The following is a 6,655-nucleotide window of genomic DNA, read 5'->3' on the forward strand; positions in this document are numbered from 1 at the left end:
TAATGGCCTCACCTGCCACTTCCCAGAGGAAATAAACACTGTAAGTGTGAACTTCCTCAATCTTCTACTCCATTTGCTTGTTACATTCATTTCCACCCACCTCACCTCCCTCCCTCCATTTTCCTGTCTGCCTCTTCAAGATGTCAATCTATCCACTCCAAATCTCTGCTACACCAGTTTTTCCCTCTTTACTGGCTTATCTGCAGCACATAAGCCTAAATCCTTGCAAATATTTTCAAAAACCTCTTAACTGCATGATCTCTGTAGTTACTACTGTATTTATTCTCTTCATAATCAGACTAGGTTGGAAGCTGTCATTCTTGATGCTGCTGCTTTTGCTTCCAATGTTCCCCTACCACACTATAAACTCAGGCCACTAGTCCTATATGTTCCTAAAGCTCACCAGAAATGGTCATATAGCATCTTAGTGTACAAGGTGAAATTGGTATTTTTAAATATTTTATGTTGTGGTAACATATATATGTACACAATTTACCATTTTAATTATTTTGAATATTCAATTCTGTAGCATTAAACGCTTTCAAAATGTTTTACAACCATAATCACTCTGTATATGCAGAAATTTTTCATCATCAGAAAGAGAAACTCCATACCTATTATGCAATAACTCTTCAGTCCTTCTCCTTTTAGCCTCTGGGAACCTCCAATATACTCTTGCTTTGTGTCTATAAATTTGTCTAATGTAGCTCTCTCATGTAATTGGAATAATGCAATATTTGCTGTCTTATGTATGTTTATACTATTTAGCATAATGTTTTCAATGTGAATCCAGGTTATATTATAGCATTATCATGATGTCTTTTTTAAAGGCTGGATGATTATTTCATTATATGTATACTAACATATTTTGTTTATCCATTTATTGGTCTTTGGACATTTAGGTTGTTTTTATCTTTTTTACTGTTACTAATGTTGCTATGAATATTAGTGACAAGTATCTGTCTGGCTCTCTGCTTCCAGGTAGGTTTTTTGGTTCTTTGCTTTTTTTTTTTTTTTTTTGAGTATACATTTAAACATAGAATTTCTGATTGAGGAATCATGTGCTAATTCTATGTTCAGCTTTTTAGGACCAGCAACGCCCATCAGTGTTCTAATTTCTCTAGATCCTTACTAGCATTAGTTACTCTGTGATTTTTAGGTAATAGCCACCCTAATAAACACTACTTCATTTGGTTTTGATTAGCATGTTTCTAACAACTAGTGGCGGCTTTCTTTTTATTTCATTTGTCTGTTTGTTATTCGTATATCTTCTTCGAAGAAAGATCTATTCCAGTCATTTTTCTCATTTTTGAATTGAATTATTTGGAGGAATTTTTGCTGCTGACAAATTTTGGTCCTCTCTGTCTTGAGCACTTTGCAGCATTTTTTGTTGTTCTGACCAAAACAGCAGAAAATGCTACAGAGCACTTTCCCTTCCTTTCCCTGCGCCTAAATAACTCCGTTCTCACCTACTTGCTCTCTCCCTATTTCTGTCCTTCCTTAATAGTCACACTGCCCCTAGTAACTTCTGCCTGCTCTGACATTTACTGAATGCTCTATGTGTGCCAGGCTGTTTGTATTCTTTTCATTTATGTTTAAATCCATGCATTCCAAGGGGAGGTGGTATTACAAAGATTACCCTACTGATACAAACAGGAAGACTCAAAGAAATAAAATGTTTTTCTGAAGTTTATCAAAATACTTAGAGATAGACTTAACCTTTAAATGTAGTAAACTAGAATTATGTTCTTAAAATTATCCTTTCTCACTGAATGACATTAGCCACTAAATTAAGCTGTTATAGTCCTGTATTAATAAGTTACGTAATTGAATGATATAGTTGCAAATAGTGAAAAGTGTCTTTGACAACTTAAGCTGCAAAGATATTTGTGGCTAGGATATGAGATAGTTCACATAACTGAAAGGAAATCTGAAGAATTAGTCTTAAAAATAGAGTCCTAAATGAATTGCAACACTCAATTTGCAGGAAGCAACAGCAATTCTCATCAGCACTCAGCCCCTTGAATGAATTGGTTGGAAACTAGTTCAGCTCCTTGGTCAAACTGGAATTCAGAAAATGAACATCATATTGGTTGGGCTTTGATACCTGCCAAATCCATGGGCAAAGAAGACTCAAGAACACACACTGATTGAAAATCCAAGGTGGCAGTATCAAAAAGGGAAAAGTTCATGCCTCAAAAGCAAAACAACAATAAAAAAGCAGATGCAAAATAATAAGTTCATTATGTTTTTAATTTTTGATACTTTATAAAAAATTAACCAGTGCAAAATACCATGGAGAAATTTTCTTAGAGGATTGGGACTGGAACTCATAAGAGATCAAACAGCAGAAGAAAAACAAAATTATTTTGTCCAGTGAACCACACAAGAAAAGTTGTAGAACACATTGATGAGCTGATGGGTGAACAGGCAGACAGAATCACAAACATCTACTACATAAAAACCAAAATGATGCCAACCATGCCCTTGCAAGAAAGGACAGGAAAACAAACATACAAGCTATCAGTGTAAGCAATTCTTGCGTATAGAACCTGCAATTTTCATCTGTGAATGCTACCTCAGGTGTGACAATTGAAGCAAAAATCATTTTTGCTACCGAGTTCTGTTGTTATTTTCATTACAATGTTTAATGTTATTTTAGGTTTAATGTTATTTTAGGATGCCTATTTTAAGCAGTCATTACACATTTGATACTTTATTGATGGGCCAGGGATATAGTTCAGTGGCACAGCACCTGCTTGTCAGGTGTGAGATTGTAAGTGTGATTCCTGGTACCAAAAAAAATTTTTTTAAGATATTTTATTGATCTCTTATTTATCTACTAAGCATACATTGTACAACATAGTAGGAAGCACCTGACAAAACAGGAAGACAGCAAAGGTGACAAGAATGGCCTGCCATATTGGAAAACAAAACTCAGAACACATGCTATCAGTTTAAGTGAGCTATGTGCACAAAACATGCAGTTTTAATGTGTGAAGACTGCATCAATGTGACAGTTGAAGCAAAGATTATTTCTGTGGTAGACTTTGTTTGTGCTTACATTATAGTTTGTCGGTGTCACTCCCGGCCGGCAGGAAGGACACACAACAAAGTCTGGCAGTGGACAACCTTTTCTTTTATTTTCCTTCTCCGTACAGCCTGCCCCGGGAATCCTCCCGGCCGAAGCCTCTGTTGGTCCGCTCCCCGCGGCTCCTTGCGTGCTTCTCCCTACAGTCTGTCCCGAAGCCTCTACCGGTCCGCTCTCCGTGGCTCCTTGCGTGCTTCTTCTGCTTCTTTTGCTTCTTTTTTCGTGGCGGGAGAGGCACTCACTTTTATAGGGTTACAGTGGCCAATCAGTTCAAAGCGCGCGATGCGGGCTGATTGGCTAACATCAGTTGTTGCTAGGCAGACTATCTTACAGGGCGGGTTGTGAAGCAGGAGATCTTACAGGGCGGGTTGTTTACCAAGCAGGAAGCAGGAGATCTTACAGGGCGGGTTGTTTACCAAGCAGGAAGCAGGAGATAAGCGCCATCTTAGCACACTCGATGGGAGGGGTAATCTAGCTCAGGCTTTGCTCTTTCCTACAGGCCTCACGTCCGCCAAGTAAGGCGACCGGGCTCGGCCGCGGCTCCCAACATCTCCCCCTTTTTTATTTTTTATGAATGTGCGCATCGTAGCCCTTCCTGGACTGGGTGCAGAGGCTTATGCCCTATGCGTAGGCCCACCGTAGGTCCTTGGCTTAGACCCTGGTCGGCCGTCCCATGGTCTGCCAAGGCCTTGAGGCCCTCGTCCTTTTTCTAGGGCCAGGCACAAACTGGACGGAACCTGGATGCACACAAGCTTGCACTCATTTCCTCTCCGTAAAGAAATCCCCTCGGAGAGAAATTTAGACCTGGGCAGCATCTAACAGTCCAGCGGCTTACGTGCAGGATGGGGTAGGGCCTGGCTTAGGTTGAGTCGCACCGGGGGAGTACGCTCTTACCCGTCATTGACTCTCCTACTCAGCTATGTCATAATTTTTTAGAGGAGGAGTGTGGGAAGCTCACCGCCCCTAGACTCGGTCGTAGGCTAGGCGAGCGAGCCATGCATATGCCTGAGGATCTTTTTGTCCATTTTGGGCTACCACTATTTCTATTCATCTTGTTGGTTGGTCTGTGATGGATCTCCGGTAGGGCAGGTCTGATCTTCAGTCGAGGGCTTTGTTGCCCGTGTCAGTCTCTCCGGTACCCACAGTGGTTCTCGTCCCGGTTCCTGTGGGAAAACACAAACCGCGCCTCGGCTCCAGCTGATTACCGGATCCGGGCCCATCCATTGTCCTGTTAGGACATCTTTCCATTTAACCCACCCTTTATGGTTGGGGGAAGGGTTGCAGTGCTCCATAGCTGGGGAGCAATTATCATTATTTAAATTTAAAAAATTGTGTGTGAATAGTGCCATGGATAATCGTGCCTTTGGGGCCAGGCCTTGGCCTACTCCCCCTTTTTGTTTTTGTAAAATTTCTTTGAGGCTTCTATGAGCCCTCTCAATGATTCCTTGACCTTGGGGATTGTATGGGATACCATGCTTTAATTGTCTGCCATTGATCTTAAGCAAAAGCATGGGCCTCTTGTCAAGAGTCATGTGGAGTACTGGAACCTCTTATGGAGGCTGGGGAGCAGCAAGAGCTGTGCTATCCTGTCCCCCTCATTAATTACCATAGTACCTACAAGAGTTTGAACCATAATCTGAATATTTCCTGTATAATCTGAGTCTATGACCCCAGGGATCACCGTAAGACCCCGGAGGGCTGTAGAGGACCTTCCAATTACCAAGCCAACCGTGTCTTTAGGCAGCGGCCCCTTAAAGGTGGTCTCAACCACCTGAACACCCATATCGGGCGTCAATATGAGTCTGGAGGCGACACAGAGGTCCACGCCTGCTGACCCAGGGGTAGCCCTTGTGGAAGGCTGCCACCCTGTGTTGTCCTGTCTCGGGGGTGGGGGCCCGCCGGCGAGGAGGGCCCCCTCTGGCCGTTTTTTGGCTCGTTAACATCTCGGCCACAAATACGATTTCCCTGAGCGTCATAAACTGACCTGCAATCCTCTGCCTTATGTGGACCCTTTCTGCATCGCCCACAGACGTTATACGATCCTTCATTTTTAAGGCGAGGCTTGGCGTCTGCACTATTTGGGCAGTTGCGTTTAATGTGTGCTTTTTCGTAAGCCTAGCTGAGCGGAGCGCAATTCGCGGCGCAACGCAGCGAAAGAGCCTTGCGTCTCCCCATCAAGCGACTTAGGCCCCTGACAGCTGGTCTCTTTGGCCTCCTCACCATTCAACCTTCCCTCGTCCTCGGAGTCAGACGACTCCGAGGCTTGAGCCCCGTCCTCCTCCTTAGCATCTTTGTTCCCCTTGACGGACCCCTCTCGGGAGCTCCCTGACTGGGCCTGCTCAAATACCCTGCGTACTTTTGTAAGCTCTTGAGAGCTTTCCCCGCAACCACCCTCACTCTTAGTGCCGCTACCTAGCATGTTTCCCATTTTTTAATATGTTACTCACCGCGTGAGGCCCAAGGAATCCGCCACTTACGCGTGAGCCTGAGAGGAGTCTACAAACCCTGTAGGTGCGCGCCACCCAGGGCCCAGGTTTATCCTCTACTCACCTGTCTTGCAGCTCTGCGTTGGAGCGTTGTCCACTGCCACGTCTCGGGGGTGATCAGCTCCCCGTACGGGCCACCAGATGTCGGTGTCACTCCCGGCCGGCAGGAAGGACACACAACAAAGTCTGGCAGTGGACAACCTTTTCTTTTATTTTCCTTCTCCGTACAGCCTGCCCCGGGAATCCTCCCGGCCGAAGCCTCTGTTGGTCCGCTCCCCGCGGCTCCTTGCGTGCTTCTCCCTACAGTCTGTCCCGAAGCCTCTACCGGTCCGCTCTCCGCGGCTCCTTGCGTGCTTCTCCCTACAGTCTGTCCCGAAGCCTCTACCGGTCCGCTCTCCGCGGCTCCTTGCGTGCTTCTTCTGCTTCTTTTGCTTCTTTTTTCGTGGCGGGAGAGGCACTCACTTTTATAGGGTTACAGTGGCCAATCAGTTCAAAGCGCGCGATGCGGGCTGATTGGCTAACATCAGTTGTTGCTAGGCAGACTATCTTACAGGGCGGGTTGTGAAGCAGGAGATCTTACAGGGCGGGTTGTTTACCAAGCAGGAAGCAGGAGATCTTACAGGGCGGGTTGTTTACCAAGCAGGAAGCAGGAGATCTTACAGGGCGAGTTGTTTACCAAGCAGGAAGCAGGAGATCTTACAGGGCGGGTTGTTTACCAAGCAGGAAGCAGGAGATCTTACAGGGCGGGTTGTTTACCAAGCAGGAAGCAGGAGATAAGCGCCATCTTAGCACACTCGATGGGAGGGGTAATCTAGCTCAGGCTTTGCTCTTTCCTACAGGCCTCACGTCCGCCAAGTAAGGCGACCGGGCTCGGCCGCGGCTCCCAACAATAGTTCACATATGTTTCCATTTCCGATGCTATCTCTTAGGTTTTGTAAGCAAATACACAGCTGATGTGAAAATGTTGATGTTTATTCTAAATGCACAATCCATGTTAAGAATTTAATACTTTATTTTATTGATACGTTATGCTCCTGTTAACTATAAATTGCTTAATACAATAAGAACTGTCTGATAA

General features: G+C 44.7%; 1 long non-coding RNA gene across 1 annotated transcript; it reads right to left on the bottom strand.

Annotated features, from left to right (window-relative positions):
- Window positions 1–3,120: 3,120 nt before the first annotated feature.
- Window positions 3,121–6,450, bottom strand: LOC134472125 (uncharacterized). Its single transcript, XR_010041989.1, has 2 exons — window positions 5,642–6,450; window positions 3,121–4,254 (listed from the first exon to the last, which is right to left on the bottom strand). It is a non-coding gene; the product is annotated as an uncharacterized LOC134472125 (long non-coding RNA).
- Window positions 6,451–6,655: the final 205 nt, after the last annotated feature.

This window comes from Cavia porcellus, unplaced genomic scaffold, assembly GCF_034190915.1.
Source record: "Cavia porcellus strain 051 isolate PalLab524CR breed Dunkin Hartley unplaced genomic scaffold, mCavPor4.1 scaffold_22, whole genome shotgun sequence".
NCBI classification, from domain to species: Eukaryota; Metazoa; Chordata; class Mammalia; order Rodentia; family Caviidae; genus Cavia; species Cavia porcellus.